At 38.2% G+C, this 16,922-nt stretch overlaps 2 long non-coding RNA genes across 4 annotated transcripts in view; one reads left to right on the forward strand and one right to left on the reverse strand.

Annotated features, from left to right (window-relative positions):
* Positions 1-13,254: 13,254 nt before the first annotated feature.
* On the reverse strand, positions 13,255-16,110 carry LOC139630561 (uncharacterized). Of its 2 annotated transcripts, XR_011693177.1 has the most exons (4): positions 15,124-16,110; positions 14,912-15,047; positions 14,698-14,797; positions 13,255-14,152 (listed from the first exon to the last, which is right to left on the reverse strand). It is a non-coding gene; the product is annotated as an uncharacterized lncRNA (long non-coding RNA). The 2 variants fall into 2 exon arrangements; XR_011693176.1 differs by having other exon boundaries at positions 14,912-16,110.
* Positions 14,444-16,922, forward strand: part of LOC139630568 (uncharacterized) — a 29,577-nt gene continuing 27,098 nt past the window's right edge. Inside the window, exon 1 of one of the 2 annotated variants that reach the window (XR_011693178.1) lies at positions 14,444-14,999. This is a non-coding gene — a long non-coding RNA (uncharacterized lncRNA). The remainder of the gene's footprint in view (positions 15,000-16,922) is intronic. The other variant, XR_011693179.1, reaches the window with a different exon arrangement.

The following is a 16,922-nucleotide window of genomic DNA, read 5'->3' on the forward strand; positions in this document are numbered from 1 at the left end:
GGTGATTAAACATTTTGAAGGTACCTGTGATACAGTATGTAGTATCTCTAACATATGTAGACTCGTAATGAGGTTGAATTAAAAATGTAAGTTATCTCTCTGTGAAGTAAATCTACACCATTTTGAGCTGCAAATATACTTTAAGAGAACCTCTCATAGTACTGCTGAAACATGGAGGCATAACAAGAATTAAGTATTTGTAAAAAAAGAAAAAGAAAATGAATTTTGGTGTAATGAAATTATTTTCATGCTTAACTGAAATTCCTAAAGGTTTTATTCGGAACGCTCTGCTCTGCTCTGCTCTCAGTTTCTTCCATTTGATTTCAGTATTGTTACTAATCCTTTTGCATCAGCCATCATCACCACTTTGCATAAACTGTACTTGTTGCCCACTCACTCCACACAAAGACTGAGTGTGAGCCGTGTCCTAGAAGGCAGCAGCAGGCTGAAAATAAGAAATCAATGTGTGAGTGCAAAGACTTCAGAAAGTGTTGTTAGATGGCCAAAAAGGAGCTGATGTGTCTGGGTCAGTAGCCTCTGGCACTTCATTTCACAGGCAGATTGACAGACGTGCCTGGAATAGGCAGCAGGTCTGCATGATGAATTTAAAATGGTCTCCATGCTAAGCAGCCGTTAGATGTATCCATTTTTCTTGTCAAGGAATTGCAGAGTGTGCAGTGAGTGGGGAAAACATTTTCAGTGTTTTAGGAAAAAGTCTTAAGCTCGGTTTTCATGATGTGAAACCAGTAGAAACCTATCACAGCAGAGTGACTCCAAAAGGATTTGCATATTAGGCAATTAAAGCTTGTATTGCACTGTAAGCTATTGAGCAGTAACAGTTAAATTTTGTTTGTTTCATTTGGGAAAGGTTCTGGCCGAAATTATAGATCATTCTGAACCTCAGGAACTTTTACTCTCAGGGTGGGGTGATGTCCTGCAGACAGGCCAGTTTATAAACTGGCTCTGGACCAAATTTTTGATACAGCCCTTCCATGACAGAAGCTTGTCTACTTCGTCCACTGCCACTTGCAAAAGCGTCTTCAAAGGTTAAGCAAGTGCATAATTTGGTTTGCTCTGTGCATACACAAAAAAAAGCCCTGCGCAAAAAACACAAGGTCAGTTTATTTCTCCTGTGGAGCCATTATGCATTTGCAGTGAAATGCTCACTGATATTATTGAATACCTTTAAGCACAATCCTTAGCAAGATGGATGTTTACAACTACAATATGCAGAGCACATTCAGTTTTTAGGGGGAAAGGCTATTGCTGCTACTGCCTGGTTTTACTCCCTCCGAGTATAATGGTGATTGAGCTCTCATTCTCTGTCTGTCTAACAGGAACTGCCAATGGATTATTCATGTTATTGCTTGCACTACTTGGCCTCCGTGTTGTTCAATAGCGATTTAAAGTCCAGGCATAAATTAAAACAGTTGGAGGCAAATGGTCAAACAAAAGAGTAAAAGAGTAAAAAAGGGTCACAAAAAAAGGATTATGCAATATGAGGCAGTGCAAAGTCATCATCATCCTCTTTACATCAACCACAGTTATGTGCAAAGGACATTTAGAGTTTCAAGATGACAGGGTCTGTTTTTCAGTGTGTGGAGTCCATTACATCTGGGGCCAGATGGAAGAATGATATCTACTCACTAAAATGATGCATACGCAATTTCCCACTCAAAAAGTGGAATTTATAAGATTGCCCAGAGAGAGTGTGAGCAGACCATACACACACTTATCTAACCCAACTCTACTATATGCAATTTATTGCCTTATATTTTCTTTAAATGCTAGATGGGTTAAGCTGTTCAATTGATTTGTATCTTACTCATGACAAACAGAGAGGGGAATATTTAACATATTGTACCCTTTGATTGAAGTCTAGCATTTGTCAAACAAAACTCTCAGGGGCCTTAAAAGTTTTTGACCACTAAGAAGACTTTTTCCTGAACACATAGTCTGTTCAGAATAGTTTCCTTCTTATGGAAAAAAAAACTAAAATGACATGATAAGTAGACTTCTGATTCATACTTTGATTGTATAAAGTGTGTTTATGCCCCAAAATGCCCCTGTTCCTAAATCTGCATCAGTCCATTTTCAGCCATCAGGGGGCAGAAAAGCATCAAAACAAAAATGGTTTAAGCTAAAATGTTGACTGAGAATTACTAACAACCAACAGAGACTGAGCAAAATGAGCATTTATTTGCAGTCTTGCTTCTGGTCACGTGATGGATATAAATCCAGGGTTCACTAGCCTCTTAGCTCCGTTCATGCAGCTCCAGAGAAAGATGAATCTAGTTAGATGATTGAATGTGTTCACAATAAACCTTGTCTAACAGGAGGGATACAGTAGGTCTATCAGAGCCATATTAGTGTTAACTGCTTCATGCTGGGATTGATAAGAGCAGCTCAAATATAATCATACAGTTCAACAAGAGGAGATCAGCTGTAATAATTAACAGAATTTAGTGACACTGGCAACAGAGAAAGACTTTTTTTTTTTAATCAGACTCCATGGATGTGAGGCATCTTCACTAAGAGTAAACCCAGGAAGGTAGAAGACAGGGCAGGATTCTGAGAGTCTACAGGCCTGCTGTGGAGTCAAACCAGCCGAAGGAGGATGGGACCTCTCAGAACATCCTGGGGCTAGTTATATTGATGGAAAAATGGGTGGCTGTAGAATAGTAGAGTTGAAAGACAGAATGTCAGGATAGCAAATATATTTGAAGAAGACCATCCAAAGTGGTTGGCTCACACAAGGCAGATAGAAAAAAAAAAAATCATTGGTCATTTAAGGTCAGAATTTGTGGATAAATTGAAATCATTGAAAGGCAGATGCAACAGAGAATATTAGAGTGAGAGGAAAAAACTAATTCAAATGAAAGAGAAAATATCTTTCTTATCAAAGCTTCAGTAAGTATGCATCCCTAAGATCCAAAACAATGAGCCAGAAGAAGCTTAAAAACCTTATAGAACTGTGGAGTTGGCTGATGATTATCTGTGTTTCAACATGCAAGCAAGTACTTTCTCTTTAAATAGTCCTTTTATTCAGTATTAATCTCAAAAATATTTATTAATGCAAGTTCAAAGCAGAATTAATGGAAGGCTTCATACATATAGTAAGTTCTGAGACCTCCCAGGAAGACTATAAAGATTAAGCAAAAGGACTATTGAGGTTTTGATAGATGAAATGTATTTCTCAGTATGTGACATGACAGCACAACTTTTACTCATCAAGGGTACTTCTAAAGAATGCCTGGTCTTCAATCTGCTCATTCTGCAAGACAGCACTTCTCAGTGAGGATGAGACTCAGTTAGTCAAGACATGCACCTGACAGTGAGTCATGTATCTTGTCAGTTTGATAAACCGAATGAAGTGACAAAGTAGAGCGGGGATGAGAAGAAGGTAAGAGGTTTATCACAGCTGAATGGACCCGGTAAAAAATCTGTTTTTTCCTTGTGCATCCATCTCTCCGCTCCCCACTTTTCCACCTTGCTGCAGAAGGATGTCATTTAACTAGTGAACATTTTGATCAATAACACATTTGCCTGCACTGCTGAGACAGGTATAATTGTGCTGATATGTCAGGGTTTAAAACAATTAATGTAATTTACCGTTGAGCATTAGCTATGCATGGATCCTACGGTATCATGCTGGGAAGTGAATTTGCCACTGTAAGCAGAACAAGATGAGAAATATGCATATGCAAATACAATGAAATAGCTAGTTCAGTGCCTATAGTCAAATATAGATTTCATCTTGTCAAGAAGTGAAGTTCAATTTAACCAATTTATGAGAAGGTAGCTGCATATGGTCTGGATGCTGACTAAGCTTTCTTCTGTTCTTCATTTGGCAAAATGTCTTGTCTCTGTACAATTATTGATAGACTGTACTGTAAATTGAGATTATTCCTAATTTCCTAAATGTTGGAACAAGATGAGGAGTCTACAGCTATGCTGGCACCTCTGTGAGACTGTACTTACAAAATAATGTTTTGTGTAAACATGGCAAAATGCTCGCAATGACAATACTAACATGCTTACGTTAAGCAGGTATAATATTTATAATGTGCACCATCTTTGTTTAGAATGCAAGCACGATAATATTTGCTATATATAGTACAGCTGAGGCTTGTTTCATATTGTCATAAACCAAAGTACTTGATTAAGTACAGTTTTGACCAATGATGACAATAGATGAACTGTCAGGGGTTCACTTTATTATTACAATTCATCCTGCGTGGGACATGAATGTCTACCAAATTACACAGCAATCAATGTAGTAATTGTTCACTAAAAAAAACACAAATGTTAACATTGTGGTGGCACAACAGTAAAAGTCAGGGCATCATCAAAGTCAATAGGATGTGTTGTGTGGTGACCAAGAATGCTTACAGAAGTTGTTGGCCATCCATACAATAGTCATTTAGGTATTTCAGTCTGGACTAAAGCAGTGCACTGACCAACCAGCAGACCTACATTGCTATCCATACAGCCATGCACCAAGGTGGCTAAAACGGTTACTCCTGGGTTTGCATTTCTAAACTTGCAGTTACAATTCTGTTCTCTTTAAATTTACTCCTCAAAGAACAGAAGGTGAACTGGATTAATGACACATCACCTTACAGCTACACTCTGTGTGGATCAATGTTTCAACGAATAATCCATACCCTAGCTACCTGAGGGTGGTGGCTCCTCTCTTCTCACTCAGCAGCCGTAAACAACAGCTCAAAGAGCTTACCCACTGAGCCCAAGGGCTCTTCCACTGCAATTACATACACCATAGCAAGGCATGTTTTATAGATGTATAACATTCAAACACAAAAATAAGGATGTTATTACTCAGTCTCACTCTTATATTGGTATTTTATTGCCCAGTTGGAACAAATGTCATTGAGATTGGAGTAATACCATCTGTATTACCACTCATAAAAGAAGATATCAATCACTTCAACTGACCTTTTTCCCTGTGATAAAGTGTCTCATCAATGAGCTACATCCTGGTGCCTGAGGGCTAAAACACTATTGGTTGAAATCAATGCCATGCCAAGTATTGTTAGTGAACAATATGCCCTGTAATTCAATACTCCACACTTTCTTGATTGCATTGTAGACACCACTGACAAGCAGCATTAATGGACTGAGCATGTGATTCGCAGTAACTGATTGACTGCACGGACTATTACGGACAACCACTTTCATGCACCAGCATGACAGCAGCATTAATGGCCATAAATTGTCTGTGACTTGGCCAAATGCCAAGAATGTGTTTGCGTTGTTTGTTTGCATGCAAATGAATGTGTGGTTATGTCTGTGTGTATGACTATTGACTTTTGGGAGACATTCCAAAGACCTCCGGTTTTGTTTACGGAAGTTCTCCTGGAGCCCCTGTAGCTTAGGGGCGTTTCGCTCACCACAGTGACTTCAATTACAGTGTGTGTCATTTTGTTTTTTGCCCTAAGTTCTTTTAATTGCTTATTAATTACAGTAAACTAAGCAAACTTTGCTCTGGGCACAGCTTTTTTTTCATATCAGTTGTCTTTTTCTTCTGTCTTTTCAGTCCCTTGAGTCCTCCACCTCATATATTGTAGGTCATTTAAATGTCTTCCACATGCATCCCTCCTTCACTGGCATTTCCTAATGAATTTATCGTTCCTAGGCCCACACATGGAGGTTGCCTCATTGACTATTGGAGCAGCTCGACCTGTGTGTGGAGCCTTTAATTGTTTTTCCCAGATTCTGACAGCCGATGACACATGATGGATTTGCCAGTACGCTTATCTCTGACACGGAAAAGGACAATCTGTGTATACCTTGAAAAACATTCACGGTCAAATGAGAACTTCTGCAAAGTGCGGCTTAGTCAGACCAAACAAAATTTTAATGGGTGGATTTCCAAGCTTGGTTTTAGACCAGAGAAGTGCTCTCATTTGGAGTTGAAAGTGCATTCAAAAGAAATCCCCCAAGCTAAATGGGCTGTTCCACAAACTCCACAATTTACCACAAATCTCTCTCCACCTCATGAACTGTTGGCTGTGATGGAAGTGTTAAACGAGCTGGGGTTTCTGGAAGAACGTAGACATTCCCCTCATGTGAAACCTATTATAGAAACCTAATCTCAGACTAATTTAGCATTCTATTTCTTGCACTCTAAGGCATTTGTAACACTGAAATAGATTAATCAGACACATTACAGCAACAATGCAATTTAAGGTTACCTAGCTGCAAAATGCATAATGAGCTGTAGGATTCAACTAAGGAATATTGCACAAATTGCTCCAAGAAAGCCATTTTTCAGATCCCCTTATTATTTTCAAGGGCACTTTGACCACCAAAACACAGGGATGGCTCCTCATCAAAGCGCCTACAAGCCATTATCATTATTTATGCATGCTTGGAGGACTGAAGGGCCTAATTTTTCAGTGATATGACGGATAGTAGTTGAGTGTAGGTTACATGAAGCTTAGATAGAATTTTTTTCAAGGAAACCTCGTTCTGACTGAAGCAGATGTCATTTAGTAATGTGAAGTACACCAAACTGAAAGGCCGTTCCTCACCTCTTACAGGAAAACTTTTTACAGGGTATAGGAGCTTCAGTTTTAAGCTTTTACAGCAGCTGCTGTTGTGTGATCTCATAAACAAAGCATATCACTTACACTACACAAGATATTCTGTCGTCTTGCTGGCCTGCAACCTCAGAGAAAGGGGCTCCTGCTAGAAACCAAACAGAAATGTTCTGCACAGGTCAAAACAGCCAGTCCCAGATAACCTCAAATTGAAATTAGACAGTACCATAATCCAGTACTTCATTTGGAAGTACTCCAGTCCTTGACTCAAGTCAAAGAACCAGTACAACAATGTAAAATTACTCATCACAAAAGTCATATATTCACATTCACAAATTCATAGTATAAAAGTGAAAAAATATATAAATATTATGTACACTACAATGTCTCCTGTGACTGATGTATTGTTATCTATGATATTATTAAATTGTTAATATGCAAAAGTGTATGAGAAGCATTTCACTGTTCAATTCAATTCAATTTATTTGTATAGTGCTAAATCATAATATACATTATCTCAAGGCATTTTACAGGGTAAGGCCGAGACCTTACTTTGTTATAGAGAAAAACCCAACAGTTCCCACAAAGAGCAAGTGCTTGGCGACAGGGGGGAAGAAAAACTCCCTTTTAACAGGAAGAAAGCTCCAACAGAACCAGGCTCAGGGTGGGCAGCTGTTGCAGCTGCTCTAAGTGGAGATAGCTGTAACCGAATTATATACAGTTAGGTAGGCCTAGTTAGTTCTTGTGAGAATCACCACCCTCAGTGTGAGGATAAGATTTGCCCTGAAATGCTGAAGGTTCTGTTTTGCTTGACATACCTGTTCAATGCCACATGGAGGTCGGGGACAGTGCCAGTGGACTGTCAGACTGTGGTGGTGGTGGTGGTTGCAATATTTAAAAAGGGGAGCTGGAGAGTGTGCTCCAATGCTTGGGGTATCACACTGCTCATTTATTTGACCATATCATATGTTTCATTATGTAAAATCTATATCAGAATAGGAACTAATAACTACATTCATTAAAAATATTGAGTTTAGGAGAAAAAGTGAAATATTTCCATTTAAAATAACATGTAAAGTTGTATAAAATAGAAATACAAGTGCTACAAATTTGTAGTACAGGACTGGAGAACAGAGACTTATATATTACTTCCCACCACTGCCATAATCTCAGAATCACAAGTAAGAGTGCAACCATCTGCCAAGACTCAGTGCCAACTTGCCTCCCCTAAAGGAATCATGACTACAGGCATGTAAATTTGTTAGTCCAGCATCTTGTCTTTGTTTCTCCCATAGCTGCCATATTCATATGTTATAGTATTATAGCCCAGGCAAATTAACTCAAGTGGGCTCAGTAAATTGCAATTTGATAATGAAATGGCTGTTTGTTCATAAAACATCGTATGATCACTAATATTAGGAGTGAAACATTAGTTTCACAGAGAATCAGACATTACAGAAAAGTCAGAGGACTTTAAAGCCACTACAGTGTCAAGGAAATGAACAGGAAGAGAGGAGACACTGCCTTTATTTGAAAAGTTGTCCATCATGTCTAGAGAATAACCAGATTTCAATTAAAGAGGAAAATCTTTATTGTCATGGGACCCAGAGCAAGCCACTGGTATGTGCCTTAAGGGTCTGACTTCACCCTATTTCATTATCTCTCTCCTGCATGCATGGATTTCCTTTTACCTTTACCCTGCAGACATTCAATGTTCCATACACTCAATATTCCACCTATAGAGGTGTTCAGGAGAAATCAATTGAATGCTGGGATGTGGAGTCAATTCCAAATTGTTACACTGAGTGAAACATGTACACTTAGTGCTCAAAGTGTTTTTTTTATTTGTTTTTTTTCTTTTTCTGCAGTTAACATCCTTTAAGTATATTATCTAAAACGAACATGTGAAGGCTCAAAGTGTAACTTGAAATTAAAATGTCAACTGGAAAACCGTTTAACTTTAAACCTGGAATAATAATGAGACACTCTTTAATACAGTGTGTTAAACAGTGTATTGTATTTAGTACAGGACCAGCATATTGTGATTATGATTATGATTATTTCAGGGCTCATTCTAAGCACATGGAATAGCACAATTCATGAGCAAATGTATGTAGAATGCAGGTTACATTTGACATTTCTAATAAAGATTGGACTCATTTTGCAGAAGGGTTGCAACTTGATATTACATGTGAATGACAATTCAATAAGAAGATTAAGTTCTAATCCTGTTTGAAGATCACTGAGGTCTACTGTTTGACATTGAGGGATAATCCAGGAGGCTTTTCTAACAATTATTTTACCAACACAAAAAACACTGATATAATAATCCCCTGTGTCATTATTGTGGCTGAGAATATATAATAAGTTGTTTAAATACTCATATCCTGATATATTAACTCATACATTGGCTAATGCAAAATGGCCAAAGAGCCACAGCCTCACTTGGTAAACACATAATTATTTCCAAGGTTGAGTAAGTAGGAATGTGATCGGTCCACCAAGCCTGTCTCCTAGCAGACAAATGTACCAGTAAATACAATAAAATGTCCAACATTAGAAATGTTGAATCACATGTTTTCATAAATGAAAGTTTGACTGGACAGGCAAAATAAATCTGGGTGAGGACAGTGAAAGAGCAGCACTTGCCCCTCCCTCGTCCCCACCGCTAAGGTACTCTTGAGCAAGGCCCTGAACCCCCAGCTGCTCTGATGGAGCTGCTCAGTGGCCAACAGATTGAGACTGTGGTTGAACTGTGCATCTTAGAGATTTGTGAGTGTGAGGAAAATTTGAAAAAATATGCCTGATATATTCTGGCCTCCTGGCAGTTGAAGTTTTAGTCAAAAGTTTGAGAATGTCAACTAGAAAAACATAAAAGGTCATAAGGCTACAAACACAGAATATGAAAAGTTACCCATGCAAAGTTAGGTCAAACAAAAAAAAAACATTATTAACTCCTGGAAGAAATTTTTAGTGTTTGTGGTCTTCACCCCTGGAGGGTGCAACAGGTACAAAACTTTAAGACTTATCTTTACTGGTGAGATTTTACATACTGAATAAAATCTGACACTGCTGACCAGAGTACCATCTTGTTTTGGGATCCAGCAAAATAAGCAGGTATAGACATGGGATGGATGGATTAAAGGATCTAAGAATCTGTATAACTTATTTTATTTATTTATTTATTTATTTTATTATAACATATTTTATTTTGGATTTGATTTCTTTTCTTCACTGTGCACTGCAACTGTATGCAAAAGGTGGTATATATTGTAAATGCAGCTCACCAGGCTGACTGCTAATTTATGATCTGTGAAGACAACGAATCAGTGTGAGTCAGATTCAATAGAGACAATTAAAAAAACAAAACAATAGATAAAGTGGTAAAACTGGGTTATTTTTGATAAAGAAAATGTAAGTGCTTTAGCATTGTTCAGAAAATGCAGGAGTCTGGGTAAAAAGAGGGCACCTATTGACAGCAGCTTTCTCACAGTGGCGACACTGATGACTCTGTGGCAGCAAAACCAATTCTATCGGCAAGACCTTTCTTATGATCCTCCTCATCCAATTATGCTCCTGAGCAGGCTGCACAGGGGCTGAAATTGCATCATGACCTTAGTTTATATCGCCTTGATTTTGGGTGAAACCCTCATACCAGCAATTTTCAAAGTCTTATACCAGGGCGGAGGCTGATACCGAATTTCACTTGGCTATCCATGTGCTAGAGAGAAAAGTAGAATCATTTAGCACCATGCCAGCAACATGACACTCCCTGCACATGGCTTTTTAATTGTTTTGTACAATAGAGAATTTAGGAATGCGTGTTATTTGGCACAGCTTTTGTAGTGACACCATTGTGTGGTGTTGTGGTGCTACATTCATTAGAGTTATATGCATGAGTCGGTCCTGTTTGCATTGAGATGTGGTGTAAACAAGTGATCTTGTTAATATTGTCTGAGAACCTGCAGTAGATCTTAGTTTAGCCACATGATCATTTATATAATAAACCAGTAATGGATATGATCAAGCTTGCAGGGGAAAATAGTTCTCAATTAGAAGAAGAAACCTGACGGGGCTTTTATAAATCAAATGTACATTCATTGAAATTCAGATTAAAGATGTAGACATCACCCTACCAGGTGTCAGTTTAGATGGGCCTGTCAAGCATTATGAAATGATGGCACTCTCACTGATTATGTATTATAATATGTCAGTGGTTTGTGTAATGCTTTTTGCTGCAGTCGTCCCTTCTCTGCTTTCTAATGAACAGTGCTTTTGAGCACCGGAGCAGAAAGTCATAAAAGCATCATTTGGCTTCATGATACCACTTTGAACACGCTTTCATGCCACTGCGCTTCCCTTTAATTTCATTAGAAAATGTGTAAATGCAAGGAGATGGAAATAGAACAACTCAGCAGGACCATCTACATAACATGCTCGTGCTTTTGATCAAATTAAAATCAGCGTGTGCCCTCCTCAGCAACAGATGCAGGTCTAAATCATCACACATTCATCTCGAGCTATTCAGGGTTCTATCCAAATTCCTAATTCAATTAACATTTCAGGGAGATGCCTTTTACTAATCATAATTATATGGTCTGGCATTTATATGGCTTGTCCACAAAGAGCACTGTCCCATTTAATCTTCCACAGCACATTGTCGTGATAGTTCCCTGACTCCAAGTGATAGCTGTAATGGAGCTCCACACGAGTTAAGAGCAATCATTCAGCTGATATAATATGATTGTTCTTTCCATCAGCTAGGCTAAAGGTGTGAAATGCAGAGAACACACAGCTGAAGTGAAGCCAGCGATAGATGGAGTTGGATGGTAATCAACAGTGGGGGTTTATTATTATGTGAAACCTTGTGTGACATATATTCCTTTCTTGCATTGCATTTTGATTTCTTACGCCTGCATTATTCATGACACCACAAATGACAGGCTTATGCAGACAATCTTACATTGAAAGAGGATGTATAATCAGCAGCAAATGGAGTTTGGTTTAAATGTTAAGGAAAGAGTTTGCTTAAAATGATGAGTTGTGGTTTCTCTCTGCCCCTCTGTCCATTCACTGCCATACAGTTTTGTTGTGGAGGAAATGAAGATCCACAAATTGTAAGACCTGTATTTTACCCATGTTGCCTTGTGGGAATTTACCAGTCTTGCCACATAAAAGCTAAAATCCCTTTTACTTAAAATACCATAGCTTTTGTCTGTGTTGTGACAGGGCTGGTTTACAGAAACCACTCCTCTCTTCCCCATTGTCAGGCTGTGTCATTATTATTCAGGTGTTGGTGTCCCAGGAGGAATGCTCCTATCAGAGGCTGCATCCATTGTTTTTCCCACATACTCCTCCATTATACAGTGAATACAAATAACTAAAGCTGTCTCCCTCGGTTCTGTTTCTAGCCACTCATGCAGTCTGTGACAACATGCAGAAATCCTCCTCTATTATCGTGCGACGGCAGTACTGTGGGTAGCAAAGCAAGTCTTCTTCAGTGCATCACTGTGGTCGCAGAGCAAGTCATCAGATTCAAAATGTGATAATTCAAACTTTGTGTCAGTGTTTCATCCTCCTGTCACACAGAAAATACCTTGATAATAACATAAATGTGAATATAACCTAATTTACCTACAAAAACTACAAACCTTTAGTTTTCAAGTTTTCAAAGAGATCAAATGATTGAATAGAGCTATCATATGCATTAGATAGGTTTTCAGTTGGCGTTGGTTGTTATTCATTGTAGGGGTTGTGCTGTGTATTGTGAGTCTCATTGTGAGCATGAATGCTATGGATGTGTATTGATGTCTCTGTTGTTATTGAAGTATAGTCTATACATTTATGGGGACCCCAGGAGGAGTAGCCACTGTTACAATACAGTGGCTAACAGGGATCTTACTAAATAAATAAACAAAGCTTTAGTTCGTCTTGCAGTCTCAACCTCTCCAGTCTGTCTAAGGCCTCCAGTCCCAAGGCCATTTGTTCATTAGAACTGAGTCTTAAAAAATGTGGCACAAATATATATCTTAATCTTTAAATAAGGCAAATAATGAACTAAAAAGCTGAGCACCGTTGCAGGAATGTCTCCAAATAAATTACAGTGCCTGTGCTCCTGGTATTGAAGGAGCATATCACCCAGTGCAATGGTGTGCCTCACTGATGTGCTTTTGGACATCAATGAAGTCAGTGGCACAGAACAATAAGCTTCATCAGGCTTTGGATACACACTTCTGATCCTATAACACTTGTTATAAGATCAGCTTCTTCTCGGTTTTGGTCTTTTCATGGGATTTATTGACAACAAGAAAAACATTGAATATCACCAGACTTGACACATATCCACTGAGGAAACACCTTGGACATGTCAGCTGGCCGTCAAAGAGCTTACAGAAAGACAAGCACACCAAATACCTGTGTCTGTGATGCAGCTCACCTGTATGTGTTCACACGTCTGGATTACACACATGACGAGGAGATGTGTAAACACCACAAAGAAAGATCAAGTCAAATGCTGGATGGTTTTACAGTAAGGCAAAAATACTAACCACTTCACTTGCATTACCAGCAATAGTCACATAATTCTGACAATGCAAACTTTAATAACTGAAATCTTTCATATCCTTACATGTCTTTTAATGTAATCTCAGTTGCATTTTACAGTGAAATCATTATAGAATTTTGTCTTCAAGTCAAATATCCAAGATTTTAAAAACAAACATTTTGCTGCAATAAAATCATGTGTCCTGCTATTTAGTCTATTAATCAATAAAAATACTGCCTTGCAGCAGAAAGCAAAATCAAGCTCTAAACTTGTGACGCTATTAAATTCATCTTTTTCTTCTTTAGATATATTCAGCAAGTGATACAAACATTCAAAGTAGAGATGGGAAATAGTTATCCCTGTACAAATGCCTCCAAGCCAGAAAACCTTTTGTACTTCTTTGGTACTCTCAGTGTAGCTCTCTCTCAGTCATGCCCCAAAGGGGATAGAAGCGTGGTGAGTGAATTTTAAAAAATCTCAACAGGAGACAAAACTGACATATTAAAGACAGACCCGTTTAATGGCTGTGTGGAATTTCTGCGGAGAATGTGCATAAAACAGTGAAGCTGTGAGCAAATGGCTCTCCTAAAAAACGATACAGCATACAGGGCTTGAGCATAATATTCAATGTGGGACCTCTTCATATAGCGTTCTTCTCTACATTTAATACACAACACTGCCTTTAAATGTCTGGCAATGAATACTGAAGCTAACTCAGCGACTGAAAATCCTACAGCCTACAACAGAGGACAAAGAAAGTCTGAATGACTGATCATTTTATTAGGGTTTAATCCGATTTAAAATTGGCTTCTGAAATATTAATTTTTCTTCTTATGTGCTAGCTTAATGATCACCCTTAATACTTGCAATAGTAAAATATTTACAAGCACATGTAAAATTTTATGGGGAAAAAGCTAATTAACAGACCAGTTTTGCATTAACTTTCTACATTTCATAATCAAACTGATCTCCCAGAAACCACACCGTGGACCAAAGGTCAGCTTCATACTGAGACTCCCGAATGTAGTGAGCACATATGGACTGTCTGTTTCAGACACACACACACACACACACACACACACACACACACACACACACACAAAAGAAAAAGAGAATTCATTCATTTAAGTTCAAATAATGAAGCAGAGGTTTTGGCAAGACCTATTCTTCATAGTGGGACATTACTAGTTCTAATAAATGATATTAATATTCACTTTCTGGACCCTATTTGCAAAAACCTGCTCTCTAATCTTCCTATGTATATAAATACTCTGTACTGTTTAAATCTATGAGGACATCGTTTGGACTCACTCAATAACTGATGAGTTCACGGAAAGCACCGTCAGCCACCTGACTGAAAACACCTGTGTTTCATTAGCCTGCCTTTAGCCTGATTGCATATTCAGGCCTTCTGGTCTGTAAACTGTGATGACAGTGACCTTAAACTTTCAAATTTAAACTATCCAAAAAAATAGCAGCCAGCTGTCAATTCAAGAAAAATATTTTATCATTTTTAAAATGTTCAAAATGTAATCGGGGTTCCTCAAACAAGTGAAACAGCACCACTCAGAAACGGCAGTACACCCTTACCGACGTCTACCAGGTACTGGCCGGAGAAGTTGATGTCCTCTGATTAGAAATAGCAAGAGTCACCGTCGTTCCTCCAGGAAACCGTGGATGGACTATGTCTCTGGGAAAGAAACTCTGAAGTGAATTGTAACCTCACAACAAACAACAGAACTTTAATTAAAAAACGTAATTTCAATGAAACAGCCCTTAGAGTCAGCTTGTTTTGTCGTGTTACCTATGGTTTCGGTCAGCCCATCACAGAGTCAAGAAACTTTTCTGGTTTCTCCATGGAAAAAGAAGAATGGACTTTGGCATCAAATAACGTGAGTCAGATACACCCTCTGTCTGCCTGTCTCTTTGCTCGCTGGTTCCTGTGATGGTTGAATGTCTGTGTATGTAACTCTCTGCTGCATTTATGTTATGTAAGTCATGTGGGACTTGTTTTACCTTGTCTGCCACTGGACCCGTTGTGTTGGCTTGCTGAGTTACAGCCAGCTTTTAAATAATTTGGAATTTGTCCATTTTTGTATTTTCTGGTTATTCAGTCACCTGTTGACTGAGTGTGGTTTATGAATGAGCCTGTGTGTGCAGAAGGTCTGCTATTTGCTTGTGAGAGGTTGTTTTATTCTTGTTTTGTTTTTAAACTGAGTCATTAGCCTTAATGACTAAATAGAGTAAAGATACATCTGTGTAGGTCATGTACGTGATACATGCATTGATGCAATTTGATGGGTTAAAAAAAAAAAAACACCTTTAAACCAGGGAGTGTGTTCATTGTTCAGTCTTATTACTTGTATTTGTGATATAGTGCATTGGTTGAACAAACAGTTGTCTAAAAGTTGAGCAATTGAATTGAATTTTTTTTTTTTTTTTTTTTTTTTTTGTGGTACACCACAATGGGAGTACATTAGAATAGTCCAGCACATAATGTCCTACTCCATGCCTCATTTGTTGAAATGTGTAACTGTACTGCTCCAATGAGCCCTTAGTTCAGTTCATTTTAATGGCCCCTCCAACAGAACAGCAGGTCCCAGTCTCAGACCGTGGGTTTAGGGTTAGATCTTTATTTTAGTTTTTCAACCAACCTACCTCCCTCAGGTGGTTTCAGGACATTTTTAAATCTGATCCACCTGTGTGTAAGGCTTACTTCTTCAGTTTTTTTTTTTTCTCACCTTTTGTGATGCCTGTCTGAGTTCTATGGCAATTCTTTGGCATTTGTTTCTATTCTTTTCAAGGGCCATTTACATTGGCAGTTTTTAGTTGTTTTTTTTTTTAACATTAGGTCTTAAGCATTGGCCCTTTTCTATTGATAGAATAAGCACCTCTCCTCTCTTCCATATTAACCATAATAATTCACTTTTCAGTATACATTTGCAGGCGAAGTCAGAATATGTATTCTAAGAGGACTTTGGCAAGAGGAATTAATCAGACACACCACCGAGCTTTCTAAACTGAGCCTGACGGCCCAGTCAGAGATGTTGTCGATGATGTTGTTTTGAATATCTGATCCTCTCCTCCAGAAAGTTAACTTCATTTACTTTGTTGACATTAAATGGGATCAATATTCATTTGCCTTAGTTTTTTTTATGTCATATAATAAAATCGAAAACTCAGAAAACATGAACGCATAATTTTTAATCAAGATTGGCTTCCGCTGTTTTGTTGATAAATCTGACCACATTTAGCATAATCTTGTGAAAATGGCTGAGCCATTTTTGCATGTATTGTCAGTTTCTGAGAAGGCGACAGATGAAAATGTTTTCTTTCGAGTACAGTTATTATTGAATATTTAGCCTTTTGCCATTGTTGTGGATTAATTAGACAAAACACTTCAGTGGTAGAGGAAATCAATTTTCTCCATATTGTGAACAGTAATTACCCTCTTGCTTAGATAAGTTTATATTCCCCATAGTTTAACTTAAATGGAATCACAACAACAGGTCACAAAAGGTTAAAGCCTCATATTGATTGGAAAGGTAATTAACTTGAGTGAATCATGACAAGTACCTTAGCTGACAGCAGATGTGCTCAGATGAGACAGGAAACTCATTTTATACAGCCATTTTACCAGAAAATAAAACTAAACTGTACGTAATGGATAGACAGATGGTCAAACATGAATATCCAGTATTACAGATAGGTTATGGGTATTTCCAATGGACAGTAACTACTTTGAAGAAATGAGCATCACAGCCTCAAAGTCCCACTCCAACCTCTTCACTCAGCAATTCATCTCAGCAGTAAGT

This window comes from Trachinotus anak, unplaced genomic scaffold, assembly GCF_046630095.1.
Source record: "Trachinotus anak isolate AG129_WGS33_773 ecotype Australia unplaced genomic scaffold, CSIRO_AGI_Tana_v1 ptg000002l, whole genome shotgun sequence".
NCBI lineage: Eukaryota > Metazoa > Chordata > Actinopteri > Carangiformes > Carangidae > Trachinotus > Trachinotus anak.